The sequence below is a fragment of the Eptesicus fuscus genome, chromosome 8 (assembly GCF_027574615.1).
Source record: "Eptesicus fuscus isolate TK198812 chromosome 8, DD_ASM_mEF_20220401, whole genome shotgun sequence".
Classification (NCBI taxonomy): domain Eukaryota; kingdom Metazoa; phylum Chordata; class Mammalia; order Chiroptera; family Vespertilionidae; genus Eptesicus; species Eptesicus fuscus.
Window position 1 is genome coordinate 1455725 of NC_072480.1, and position 15373 is coordinate 1471097.

Genomic DNA, 15373 nt, shown 5'->3' on the forward strand with positions numbered 1-15373 from the left:
CAACAAAACAACAAGCAAGCCCACTGCATGGGAGAACATATTTGTCAATTTTATATCCTATACGGTTTTAATTCCCATAATTTATAGGGAACTGATACTTCTTAACCAAGGGAAGATAAACAACTCAATCAAAAAATGGACAAAGATCTAAATAGACACTTTTCGGAATTGGACAAACAGAAGGCCAAGAGACATATGAAAATATGCTTAAAGTCACTAATAATCTGAGAGATGCAAATCAAAATGACAATGAGGTACCATCTCACACCTGTCAGAATGGCTATCATCAACAAGTCGACAAACAACAAGTCCTGGGGAGGATGAGGAGAAAATGAACTCTCGTGCACTGCTGGTGAGGATGCAGACTGGTGCAGACAATGGGGAAAATAATATAGAGTTTCCCCCCAAAATTAAAAAATGGAACTCTCATTTCCCCCAGTAATCCCACTTCCAGGGATATTTCCCATGAAATCAGAAACACCAATCAGAAAAGATATATGCACCCCTATGTTCATAGCAGCACAATTTACAATAGCTAAGATTTGGAAACAGCCTAAGTGCCCATTAGCAGGTGAGTGGATTAAGAAACTGTATTACATCTACACAATGGAACAGTACGCTGCTGTAAAATGAAAGAATTCTTAGCATTCGCAACAGCATGGATGGACATGGACAGCATTATGCTAAGTGAAATAAGCTAGTCAAAGAAAGATAAATATTACATGATCTCACTCATTTGTGGAATATAATGAACAACATAGACTGATAAACAAAAGTAGATCCAGAGACAGAGAAGCATTGGACAGACCGCCAAACCTCAGAACGAAGGCAGGGGAGAGTTAGGGGAAGGGTAAGAAATCAACCAAAGTACTTGTATGCACGCATATAAGCACAACCAATGTGCAGAGACACTAGGGGGTAAGGGCATGTGCTGGGTGGTGGGAGCAGTCGGGGAGAGGTCAATGGGGAGGGGGAGGAGACATATGCAATACTTTAAACAATAAAGAGTCAAATAAAGAATAGAGTTGACTTGACAGAAAAATATTTGGTACATAGTAAAAGAGCACTTGTCAATAAAAGTAATCAGTTATAAACCATCCATAAAAATAAAGAAGTGATAAGCCCAGAGTAAGTAAAGAGAAGGAAATAATAAAGATCATAGCAGAAATAAGTGATGTACAGACTAAAAAACAATACAAAAGATCAATGAAACCAAGAGCTTGTTCTTTGAAATGATAAATAGGATTGACAAAATTTTAGCCAGGCTTATTAATAAACAAAGAGAGAGAACCTAAAGAAATCAAATCATAAATGAAAGAGTCTAAATAGCACCCGACATCACAGAATTACATCGGATTGTAAGAAAATACTTTGAAAATCTATTTGCTAACTAACTGGAAAACCTGGGCAAAGTGGACAAATTCCTAGAACAGACAATCTGCCAAAACTCAATCAGGAAGAAGCAGAAAACCTAAATAGGCTAATAACAACTGATAAAACAGAAGGAGTAATAAAAATGAAAGAAAATTATAGGCCAGTATCCTTGATGAACATAGATGTCAAAATCCCCAACAAAATATTATCAAATAGGATCCAGCAATACATTAATAAGTCTATACACTATGATCAAGTGGGATTTATTCTGGGGATGCAAGAATGATTTAATATTCTAAAGTCAGTAAACATGATAGATCACATAAACAACATAAAATATAAAAATAATATGGTCATATGAATAGACACAGAAAAAGCATTCAACAATAAATCAGCACCCATTTATGGTAAAAATTCTTAGCGAAGTGGGAGTAGAGGGGTCATACCTCAACATCATAAAGGCCATATATGAAAAACCTAAAATTAACATCATACTTAATGGACAAAAACTAAAAGCATTTCTATTAAGATTAGGAACAAGACAGGGATTTCTGCTTTCACCATTCTTATTCAACATAGTACAATAAAGAAAACCAAACAAAAAAGATAGAGAGGATTGATTACCAGAAAGTATGTCTCATATAAAAAATACTAAAGGATGTCTTTTAGTTTGAAAATAAGTGGTATCAGACAGTAACTCAAATCCACTAAAGGAATGAGAAGTGACAGAAATTGCAAGTGTGTGAAAAAAAATTCTATTAAAATTTTTATTTCATTTCTTTTTAAAATGTCTTTAAAACCAATTTTTAAAGCAACAATTATAACAGTGTATTGTTAAATGCATAACATATGTAGACATATACATGTAATAGTATAAAATAAAGGAGGAGAGAAGAAAAGGAGATTTATTGGAACAAAGTTTGTATATTTTATCAGAATCAGGTTGATGTTATTCTGAAGTAGATAGTGGTAAGTTAAAATGTATAGAAAAATCACTGAGAAAATAACTAAAAATATAGTTGAAAAAATTCCAGAGAAATTAAATGTTACAAACACATACATTATAAAATATTGGTGTTCTTTTCCCAGCCTTACAAAGGGTTTAGCATTCTGGAGAAAGGGGCTGTGTGTAGATGATTAAGAAGGAGTCCAAAGACGAAAGATAATTTTGAAAGGCATTGGGGCTCAAAGGATCTTTAGCTAAAGGAACTGAAGACTTTCCTCCTTCACTCAGGACCCTGCTTTTATTAACACAATTTATCCTAAGGCAAGGTGGAGATAATACACTTCAAAGGGTAAGGTATCAAAGGGTACAGAAGCATTGTCAGTTTGGATAATAGCCTACAGCTGTTCAGGTGTTTGGCGACAAGAGGCAATAAAATGCCCTGAGCTGTCTGGCAGTTAACAATCCTATTCAGGTTTTGGGGAAGTGCTGTTTAGCATTTCCAACAGGTAAACTACATATGTGGTTCATCCTTGTTGAGCCGCCTAAGACCCATCAACTTTTTGATGGAACTCTTGTAATTATTACATGCTGGAATTGGTTCTCGGCATCTCACCCTTTTTGATTTTTTAAAATTTAACAAGAATTTTAAATTTAAAAAAATTTAAATTCAATGGAAAGGACAGAGTTCTATCAAGTCCCTTTAAATTGCTGTCAGGCATTAAAGGAATTAGCCTGCATTCAGTTTCTTTCTGGGCCAACAGTTGTTTGAGTCCCAAATTCAATGTCCAATAGTTTTGAGTCCCAATTTAAATGTCCAACAGTTCCCTATGTGTACATGTCAGCAATGATATTTCAGTTATGGATGGTGGGCAAACTTTGGCAATGCAGGTCCGACCCTCTCTGGTTTGGTCCTGGACAACCTGCTGTGATGCACAGCTGCTGACTGTTAGCATGGCAAGGTGTCTTCAACATCTTCATTTCTGGACTGTTTCTCCTATGTTCTTGGAGGCCACTGTTATTTCTGTGGCTAGAGCAGTCCTGTCAATTTCTCTCTGGGATCCATTGTTGCAGGAATCCACATGGTCTTGGAGGAGTTTTCTGGAAATATACAAACATATTCTTGAGCAAAGGTTAATAAAGGAATCTCTTCTATAAATTAGACTTGGGATCCTTTTTATTTTTGCCCAAACAATTTTCCATTGGCTTATTTTGACACCATGTGATTTTTCATAGGTGTCTTGCTGTCAGCATTATAAGCAAAAATATTTTTTTTCAATATCTGGGTGTATTTATTTCCAAACTCTGGTCAATAATCAAACTTTAAAAATATTTAAATCTGTGGAGGGTGCTGAGATCTGCTCTTTTTTTTAAATTTAATAAATCTTTATTGTTCAGATTATTACAATTGTTCCTCTTTTTCCCCCCCATAGCTCCCCTCCAACCAGTTCCCACCCCATCCTCTGCTCTTACCCCCCATCCTCATCCATAGGTGTATGATTTTTGTTCAGTCTCTTCCTGCATCCCCAACACCCCTTTCCTCCCGAGAATTGTCAGTCCACTCCCTTTCTATGCCCCTGATTCTATTATATTCACCAGTTTATTCTGTTCATCAGATTTTTTATTCACTTGATTTTTAGATTCACTTGTTGATAGACATGTATTTGTTGTTCATAATTTTTATCTTTACCTTTTTCTTCTTTCTCTTCTTAAAGAATACCTTTCATCATTTCATATAATATTGGTTTGGTGGTGATGAACTCCTTTAGCTCTCTCTTATCTGTGAAGTTCTTTATCTGACCTTCAATTCTCAATGATAGCTTTGCTGGGTAGAGTAATCTTGGTTGTAGATTCTTGCTATTCATCACTTTGAATATTTCTTGCCACTCCAGTCTGGCCTGCATAGTTTCTGTTGAGAAATCAGCTGACAGTTGTATGGGTGCTCCCTTGTAGGTAACTAACTGTTTTTCTCTTGCTGCTATTAATATTCTCTCTTTGTCTTTTGCTCTTGGCATTTTAATTATGATGTGTCTTGGTGTGGTCCTCTTTGGATTCCTTCTGTTTGGGGTTCTGTGAACTTGCTGGACTTGTAAGTCTATTTCTTTCACCAGGTGGGAGAAGTTTTCAGTCATTATTTCTTCAAATAGGTTTTCAGTATCTTGCTCTCTCTCTTCTTCTGGCACCCCCATAATTCTGATGTTGGTACACTTGAAGTTGTCCCAGAGGCTCCTTACACTATCTTCATACTTTTGGATTCTTTATTCTTTTTGCTTTTCCGGTTGAGTGTTTTTTGCTTCTTTGTATTTCAAATCTTTGACTTGATTCTTGTGATCCTTTAGTCTGCTGTTAGATCTCTGTATATTATTTTTTATTTCAGTCAGTGTATGCTTAATTTATAGTTGGTCCTTTTTCATATCCTTGAGAGTTTTGCTAAATTTATCGGTCTTTTTTAGAAAATTCTTGAAAAACCTTATAACCGTGGTTTTGAACTCTATATCCAGTCGTTTGCTTTCCTTCATTTCTTTCATTTGAGATCTGTTTCTTTGTCTCCACATTTTGGCCACTTCCCTGAGTTGATAGAGTGGCTTTGTGTGCTAGGTGTCTTATAGGACCCAGGGGCTCAGCCTCCCCAGTTACCTGAGGTGTACACTCTTGGTGCACCCCTTTGTGGGCTGTGTGCACAGTCTTGTTGTAGTTAAGTCTTGATTGTTGTTGGTATCACTGGGTGGAATTGACCTCCAGACCAGTTGGCTGTGAGGATCAGCTGTGTCTACGCTGGGAGAACTTCTGTGCTGGAGACACTCTTACTGAGACAAGACTTGCAAAAGCCTCTGTGCTTACCTTGGATGGGGCGGAGTCTCAGGGCAGAGCAGACAGCATTGGTTTCCCATCAGCCTTGCCCTAATAGGCCCCTCTGTCTCAGTGTCCAGTGGTAATCACTGCAAGCACTTCTGAGAGAAAGCCGCCCTCAAGTTCTACCCACTGCCAGACAGTCCAGTTTCTCCCCGAATGAGTTGGGTCCCCAGAGTCTCGCCTGGAACTGGAGTTCAGTGCCGTCGGGAGCTTTTGTCTCCCTCCCGCTTGAGAAAGCCAGCTGTGTACTCAGTTGCCCACCCTCTCCCGTGCACGCCTCAGTACCTTTGCCTTCCACAGTTCCTCTGAGTCTCAGTGTGCTTTTCTCTTTCCTTCTAGTTGTAGAATTTCCACTCAGCCAGCCTTCCTGTGGTTCTGGATGATGTCTGTTTTGTCTTTTAGTTGTAGTTTTGAAATTGTTGTGTGAGGCAACAGTTTAGGTGTTTACCTATGCCGCCATCTTGGTTTCTCCAGTAAAAATTTTCTGGATGTAATTTACTTACAAGGAATTATTCTTATAGGATATTATTCTATTATCCCCCCTTTTTTGATTTAAATATTAGGAGGCTTTTGGAAATTTTACAATGCAGTCTTGATAACTTTTAATTTTTTGCACAAAAATATGACTGCTTTGGATTCATTGCATGTTAAGCAATTTTATTATGAGATGAATCATCAATAAAAATTTTTAGTTAATACTTCAGGAACAGTTTATCCTGTAAATACTAGTGAAAGAGATTTCAAATTTTTAAATTTCTCCTTTTTATTAAATTTATAATTATATTTTTAGAGAGTATCCTCTTTGGCTTATTTGCATATACAGAGGGATCATGGGAGGTCTCAGTAACTTTCTTAGAAGACTTAATCAAATTGCTTACAAAGACATTGGCTTATTCAAAGGGAAGGGTTGGCCTTTGCTGTTTCAAGATGGCGGCCCCCAGGGGAGCGGCAAGCCATGTGGCCTGCCAAGTCAGGCAGTCCAAAATGGTGGCTGTCTAAACTTTTCTTTGACAGAAAAGATGGTTTGTTTATTCTCACAATAAACAAGAGAAGAGCAAACTAAAATCCCTAAAAGATAGACAGTCAAAATTATATTGCAGACAAACAGAAATCTCACTAGCTGTTTCTGGTGGCTTTATTAGAATTTAATTGTTTATAAAAATATTGGCTTTTCATTTAGCTGAAATTATATGAAACCTTGATTATAATTTAAAATGCTAATTTATTAAGTAATTTAAGTAGGTATCTTTAATTAAAAAACAAAGCAAAAGTGAATTTAGTAAATGTTTATGTCTGATTCATAAGGCACCAAATGCTGCCCCACCTCTAGCCTAATTAAAAATACAGGTGGCTATGGGTTTTTTTGTCATTTTAAATTTCCTCTGTTGGATTTAAAGAAATATTTAGTTACTTATTTTGCCCTTTTTAGAGGCCAAAACCTTCATAACATTTATAAGTAAATTATAGTTATTAATTTTTATTTGATAAAGCTTTCCATGAAATTTCAAGTATATTAATTAGATCGGTTAAATTTAAAATATTTCCTTTAAGAAGAGAGAAAAAATTTCTTGAATTGCTCCGGGCCCTTGGAGCCTTCCAAGAATCATCCCTCGGTTAAAGCCTTAAAATTTGGGGGGGGGGGGGGGGGGAAGATGGCGGCTGGCAGGACGGAGGTGAGGAAGAGAAATTGATGAGTGAGGTATGAAAGGAGAGTGTGTGGATGTGCGTGGTGTGTGTGTGTGAGTGAGGGAGGGAAAGTTAAATCTCTAAGGAGCAGCAGGGGCTGGCAGACAGGCTCTCCTTGACAAGGAGAGACGACCACCGCTGCGGGCACTCCTTGGATGGTGGGACTCCAGCACGGAACCCACGCCATCTTGAAGGGAAGAATGGCCTTTTTTAGAAACTCATCAACACCACCAACAAGACACGACTTGGAACTGCCCCGCGACCCAGCAGCCACTCCAGCCAAATCCTGCTACCCCAGCTGCAGACCCACAGACCCTGGGACCTCCACCTCCAAAGGTGCACCACTCAGCAGCAAAAACGACTCCAAGACCATATGGATTCCTGCAACAGAGAGAAATTGACAGGAGTGCTCCAGCCATGAAGACAGAAGAGAAAGAGTCCAGAGATGGAAGACGCTGACTACGCCCTGCCATACTAGCAGTCAGCAGATGTGCGTCGCTGCAGGTTGCCCAGGACCAAACCAGAGAGGGTCGGACCTGCATCACCACCATTTGTCCACCATCCAGAACTGAAATATCATTGCTGACATGAACACATAGGGAACTGTTTGACATTGAAATTGGGACTCAAAAGAACTGTTGGCCCAGAAAGAAACTCACTATAGACTGATTCATTTGCCTCTCAGCATAACCATTATTGCTTGTCTCATTTTCGGTTCTTATAAGTGTATTTCTTGTATCACATGATCTCACTCATCTAGGGGAAATAATGAACAACATAAACTGATGAATAAAAACAGACCCGGAGACAGGGAAGCATCGATCAGATTGTCAAACCTCAGAGGGAAGGTAGGAGAGGGTGGGGGAAAGGGGGAGAGATCAACCAAGGACTTGTATGCATGTATATAAGCCTAACCATTGGTCATGGACAACAGGGGAGTGGGGTCATACGTGGGGAGGGGTTTGAGATGGGAATGGGGGGATGAGTACAAATATGTGATACCTTAATCAATAAAGAAATTAAATTAAAATAAAATAAAATCTAAAAAAATATAATAAAAAATAAAGCCTTAAAATTTTAACTTGAAAAAAAATCAAACAAATATCTATATATGATTTAAGGATTATATACTTTTTATAATTATCATAAGATATCAATTAAATTTAAACTGGTCTTTATATTAAAAATTTGGTTGAGATCACAGAATTAATCCTTCTTAATTAATTGGACGAATAAGTAACATATTTTGAATTCCTAATTATTTTCAGAGAAAACACAACATTTTATTTTCTTCAATAAATTTTTATACTTTAGGCATTTAATTACCACAACTATATAATTTCTCCCAATTTAATTTGAATCTTGAACTTTTAGAGCTGGCAAGTCAAATATTTAGCATTTCTTTGATTAATAACACTTTTAAGAATAAATTTCAAAAATACAAGACATAATCAATTAATAGATTCAATTCTGTCCTCTAGGTTTTTCATGAGGCAAATTTAGATTAATATTTTAACATTTTTTTTTAATTTAAAAATATCTAAACATTTAATTTTATTATTTATTTAATTAAGCAAACTTCTAAAATTTTAACCTGCCTTTCTGGATGGTGAAATAGGTTTGGTCTTTTCAAATGTAAATGACCACATTCCTTGAAGATGGCTGCTGGTGGAAAACTGATTTCAAAGGAGCCACATTTTTTTTTCTTTTTTTAAAATTACTTTATTGATTAATGTATCACATATTTGTCCTCATCCCCCCCATTCCCATCCCAAACTCCTCCCCATGCATACCCCCACCCCCCTGTTGTCCATGATCACTGGTTAAGCTCATATGCAAGCACACAAGTCCTTTGGTTGATCTCTCTCCCTTATCCCCACCCTCCCCTACCTTCCCTCTGAGGTTTGACAATCTGATCGATGCTGTTCTTGTTCATCAGTCTATGTTGTTCATCATTTCCCCTAGATGAGAGAGCTCATGTGATACTAGAAATACACTTCTAAGAACCAAAAATGAGATAAGCAATAATGGTTATGCTGAGAGGCAAATGAATCAGTCTATAGTGAGTTTCTTTCTGGGCCAACAATTCTTTTGAGTCCCAATTTCAATGTCAAACAGTTCCTTATGTGTACATGTCAGCATTGATATTTCAGTTCTGGATGGTGGAGAAATGGTTGTAATGCAGGTCCGACCCTCTCTGGTTTGGTCCTGGGCAATCTACAGTGATGAACAGCTGCTGACTGCTAGTATGGCAGGGCGTAGTCAGCGTCTTCCATCTCTGGACTGTTTCTCTTCTGTCTTCATGGCTGGAGCACTCCTGTCAATTCCTCTCTGTTGCAGGAATCCACATGGTCTCAGAGTTGTTTTCTGAAAATATACAAACATATTCTCGACCAAAAGTTAGTAAGGAATCTTTTCTATAAATTTGACTTGCGATCCTTTTTCATTTTTTGCCCAAACGATTTTCCTTTGGCTTGTTTTCACACCATGTATGTTTTACATGGGTGTCTTGCTGTTAGCATTACAAATGAAAGTTAATTTTCTAGATGTAATTTACTTACAGGATATTTTACCTTACATGATATTCTTCTACTACCCCCCCTTTTTTATTTAAATATTAGGAGGCTTTTGGAAATTTTATACTGTAATCTTGATAGCTTTTAAATTTTATATTTTTGCTCTAAAATGTGACTGCTTTAGGTTCATTATATGTTATGCAATTTTACCATGAGATGAACTACCAATAAAAATTTTATTTCACACTTTAGAAACAGCTTTTTTGTCCAATAGAGTTGATTTTTCTAGAATATTTGTTTATTTCAATTAGCCAATTTAAATTAGCCTGAAAACTTGACTACTATTTTACTGTCAAAATTAATACTCTAACAACCATCTTATTTTACCTCATAAATATTAGTGGAAAGGATTATTTTCCTTCTTGAGTAGGCCCTGAGCATTCCTGGTGCTAGGCTGGGTTTAGATATCAAAAAACCCAGTTCCCTGCATCATGGGTACAAGACAACTCAATCAAGTCTTGGTCATCTGCTGTCGGCCTAGTCTCTTTTACCTGGGTCCCAATTTGAGCTGGGCATGGGAAGCTAAGCAGCCATGGGGGCAGGAGACCTCCCTCAGCAGGGGTGAGGGTTCAGGCCCCTGCAAAGTTGGAGGGGTGAAGGTCTGTGCCTCACCTCTATTGACCCCCAAATTCTCTCCTGATGGCCCCTTTGCAACTGTGCCTGTCTTGGGTTGTTTCTTCCCTGAGGAATCTTACCCTTTGCAACTGTGCCTGTCTTGGGTTGTTTCTTCCCTGAGGAATCTTACCCATCTCTGGCTAACCAGCCATCCTCCAGGGCCAAGCAGGGTGATGTGAGGTTCAGTTCTGTCTCCTTGGTAGCCTACACCCCCGTGGCCTCCATGCCCAGCACCTGCCTTGGGATCCCCTTGCCTGCTGTCAGGGCCCCAGCACTGATCACATATCTTGTGAAACCCAGGTTTATTCTCCAGGGAGGGCCCAGCTCACCCCACTGGGCGAGAGATAGATCCATGGTACCAGGCATCACGAGGCTTCAACCTCGGGATGAACAGAAAGCTCAGGCAACAACTGTGGACAACTGGATTGTGAGAAGAGGGTCCCTCTTGGCAAAAAAGGCAAGAGGGCCAATATAGAATACTCAGGTGCCTTCCCAGAGGGCCCTCTACACCGTGGAAGGTATTAAATCCTTCCATGTCCTTTTTAAATTGCTGCCAGACATTCAAAGAATTAGTTTGTAAGTTTGTTTGGGATAATTGTATATTATGCTGTTGTAATTCTAAAATGTCTAGAGATGTGTTACCTTTGTCTCCAAGCAACAAAAAGATGATTTTTTATTGATACCTAAGGGTGCGAGGTACTATTATAGGTAATGGGGATAACACAAATCTGGGAAAAATTATAATGACATTGTAGAATAATATCATGTAAGGATATTCTTTGCTCTAACCCATGGCAATTCCATTTCAAACTGGCTGCCAATTTCTTTTTGTATAGACAAGGTCTTAGTTACCTTTTTTTTCTTTAAGAGTTTGCAGCCGACTTAGGAAAATGGCGACGGAATAGAGTCGGGTTTGGAGTCTGTTCCTGGGGCGGAGAGTCGGAGCAGCAGAGGCTCGCAGAGGGAGTGTATGTGGGCAAGCCAAGGGACAGCTAAACTCCAGGAGAAGGCGGGGGAGTGCTGGGCAGTGTTCCTCTGACCGCGCAGCACCCACAGGGGCTGGGTCCCCTCCTGGAGCTGCGAGCTCGCCGGGCGCCTCGCCATCTTGCAAGGAAAGGAGGATTTTAGTGGAAACCTGACTTTCCGCGACAACTGCAAACACTGAACTGCTGGGAGCACCAGACCACCGGTCCCCTATCAGCGCAAACATTTGGATTCAAAGAAACTCTTCACTGCACCACGGAAAGGTCAGATTTTGTCTGAAATAAGCTGCGGTTTCTGATCCCCGCGGTGGGTGAGGGAGGCGCTGGGTGAGGGAAGCGCGGCAGCCGCAGGACCGGCAGGAGCCGGGAGGTCTGTGCCTAGAAAAATCAGCGGCAGTTGGAACTGCCGTGATCCGTGAATGAGGAGGGGGGTCTTCTGAGCTGCTAACAGAAGTGACCTCTTGAAAGCAACTCATTTTAATCTGACGAGGAGGGTCAGACTAAGAATTTTCAAAGGAGTGCAGGCTCCTTAGTCTGGGGCACAGACCCACGGTCCGCACACCTGGGCTCTTTCCGACTCTGATTGCTAAGCCCAATACAGAGGCAAACCCAGGTGGAAACCCTGAAAGACTGCAGGGGGAAGGTGTTTTTTCGGAACCTGGGGCCAGAGCTGCGTGTGACCATCAGAGAGGCAGCTCTGAGGCGCACATCTCCACAAACCGGTAGTGAGTGCCATAGAAGGGGAAAAAAAAAAAAAAGAAAAAAGAGCTAGAGAGGCCCGGAAGTCAATTCAGAAACACTGCCACCCAGGGGCTGAAACGCTAATTGTCTCTGGTGTAATCAAAAATAAATACGAGAAATTAAGACAGGGCTGGCTTAAAAAGCAGGACTGGCTTCCAACACTGAGGAGCCCTGGAATGAAGCTGAACTGAAATACCGCCCAGACTGGGAAAAAGGCGTACCAAACAGAATAATAGAGGAAGTGAATGACAGCCGCTACTGCACATTTTAGTCTTCCTATTTTTTAATTTTCAATTCTTTTTTCAATTTTTTAAATTTTTTATTCTCATATTTTTTTATTTTCATTTTTTGCATCTTTTACTTAAGAAACTAATATTTTTTTCTTTTTCCTCACTTGATTTTCACCTTTTTAATTATTACATTTTTATTTTCAATCAGCACTATTATTACTATTATTTTACTTTTTTTTTTTTTTAATGTCATTTGATTTTCTCTTTCTTTTATTTTTGGATTAGTGTCCTACATTCGATTTGCATCTTTCCCTTACAATCGCTTTACCCTATCTCAAAGCTAACATTATGCCATCACTCTCCTAACCTTTTCCCTTTTGGTCCCAGTTTATCTTAACCCTTTCTGGCTTTAGATTTTCCCTACTTTTTCAGTTTACTCCCTGCTAAAACTTCACCCTACTTATATATCTAATTCCCAACCCCCTGCTCCAAATCCATACAAACCTCTCTCTACGCTACCTTTAAAAAATTATTTTTCTCTCGGGCCTTTTGTTGTTGTTTGCTTGAATGTTGATTAGATTGAATTTTTATGCTTTTTTATGAGATTGTTTAGATTATTCTTTTTGTTGGTTTGGTTGGTTCTTTTGTTTGCTTTGTTTTTGTTTGTTTTTTTTACTTTTGTTTTCCCTTGCCTCACTTGATATTAGCTGCTGTTGCAGTTTGTATTAATCTCCAGGCTCGTGTTGCTGGAATTTGCTGGGAATGGTGGTTGTTCTAGTGGAGTTTACTCCCCATATATATAGTTTGTTCCCCTTTTCTCTCTTAGTATCATTCTTGTCTCTCTTACTTTTTTTTTCTTTTCTTTTTCTTTTCTGTTATTTCTTTTCTTTCTTTCTGCTCTTTTCCCAAGTTCAGATTCACACTCTTTGTTGTTTTTTTCTTCGTTGTTGTTCTTTCTTTTTACTCTCCCTCTTCCACTCCTATTCCCTAATTTGTCTTTCTCTGGTGGTTACCTTTATTGGAGGTTATTAATATCGTGAATACAATTCTGTTCAGTGCCTTGTCTGTTGTGCCTGGTTGTGTTGTATTTTATACCTTTAAATCAACGCCAGAGAGAGAAATCTATATAACCAGACATCCGGAGAAGAGAGACCATGGGGAGACAAAGAAACAGCCCCCACAGGAAAGAGAAGCAGGCATCACCAGAAAAGGAAGTAAACGATTTAGAGGCAAACAACCTATCAGAGAAAGAATTCAGAGAAATGGTCATAAAGTGGCTGAAAAGGATGGAAGACAAATTCGACAATATGAGTAAGAACCAAGAAGAAATGAAGAAGAACCAAGAAGAAATGAAAAGTGACATCGCTGCTGTAAAGAACTCAATAGAAAGCATCAAGAGTAGACTAGATGAAGCAGAGGACCGCATAAGTGAGCTAGAAGACAAGATGGAAAAAAATACCCAATTACAACAGCTTCTAGAAACAAAAATTAGAAAGATTGAGGAGAGCGTAAGGGAACTTCGGGACAATACAAAACAAAACAACATCAGGATAATAGGGGTGCCAGAAGGAAAGGAAACTGAGCAAGGAATAGAAAACCTGTTTGAAGAAATAATAACAGAAAACTTCCCTGATATAGGGAAGAAAAAACCCACACAAATCCAAGAAGCTCACAGAGTTCCAAGCAAAATGAACCCCAAAAGACCGACGCCAAGGCACATTATAGTTAAGTTGGCAAACACCAACGACAAAGTAAGAATCTTACAAGCGGCCAGAGAGAGACAGACAGTTACATACAAAGGAACCCCCATCAGACTAGCAACTGATTTCTCAACAGAAACTCATCAGGCCAGAAGGGAATGGAATGAAATATACCAAGTCATGCAAAGGATGGGTCTAAATCCAAGAATACTGTACCCAGCAAGGCTATCAATCAAAATTGAAGGTGAAATCAGGAGCTTCACAGACAAAAAAGGACTAAGGGAGTTTATCACCACCAAACCAGCAATGAAAGAAATGCTAAAGGGTCTGCTGTAAAAAAAAGAAAGAAATAGGAAGCAAAGAAGGTACACAGGGGTATAGAATAAAAATGGCGTCAAATAAGTACCTATCAATAATAACTTTAAATGTAAATGGATTGAATGCCCCAATCAAAAGACACAGGGTAACAGACTGGATAAGAAAACAAAACCCAGATATCTGCTGTCTACAGGAAACCCACCTCAAAAAAAAGGATGCATACAGACTGAGAGTAAAGGGATGGAAAAAGGTTTTCCAGGCAAATGGAAATGAAAAAAAAGCTGGGGTTGCAATACTTATATCTGACAAATTAGATCTCAAAGTGAAGGACATAACAAGAGATAATGAAGGCCACTTCATAATACTAAAGGGAGAAATCCAACAAGAAGAAATAACTCTGGTAAACATATATGCACCCAATACAGGAGCACCAAGATACATTAAAAAACTCCTGGAAGATATCAAAGGAGAGATTGACAGTAATACAATCATAGTAGGAGACTTCAATACCCCACTATCACCATTGGACAAATCCTCTAAACAAAAAATCAGCAAAGAAACATCAATCCTAAATGACTCACTAGAACAGATGGAATTAATCGACATCTTCAGAACATTTCACCCCAAAGCCACAGAATATACATTCTTCTCAAGTGCACATGGGTCATTTTCAAAGATAGACCATATGTTAGGACATAGGCAAAGTCTCTCCAAATTCAAGAAGATAGAAATCATATCAAGTATCTTCTCAGATCACAGTGGCATAAAACTGGAAATCAACTACAATAAAAACAACCGAAAGAAATCAAACACTTGGAGACTAAACAGCATGTTATTAAACCATGACTGGGTTACCAAAGACATCAAGGAAGAAATAAAAAACATCATGGCAACAAACGACAATGAAAACACAACAATCCAAAATCTATGGGACACAATGAAAGCAGTCCTGAGAGGGAAGTTCATAGCTCTACAAGCCTACTTCAAAAAACAAGAAACAATGGTAATAAATTACCTAACCCAACAACTCAAAGAGTTAGAGAGAGAGCAACAAGATAAGCCCAGTGTAAGCAGAAGGAAAGAAATAATAAAGATCAGAGCGGAGATGAACGACATAGAGACCAAAGAAACAATACAAAAGATCAACAAAACCAAGAGCTGGTTCTTTGAAAGGATAAACAAGATTGATGGACCTCTAGCCAGGCTCACCAAGAAGCAAAGAGAGAGGACCCAAATAAACAAAATCAGAAATGAAAGAGGTGAAATAACAACAGACCCCGACGAAATACAAAGGATTGTTACAAAATACTACGAACAACTCTATTCCAACAAACTGGACAACCTAGAGGAAATC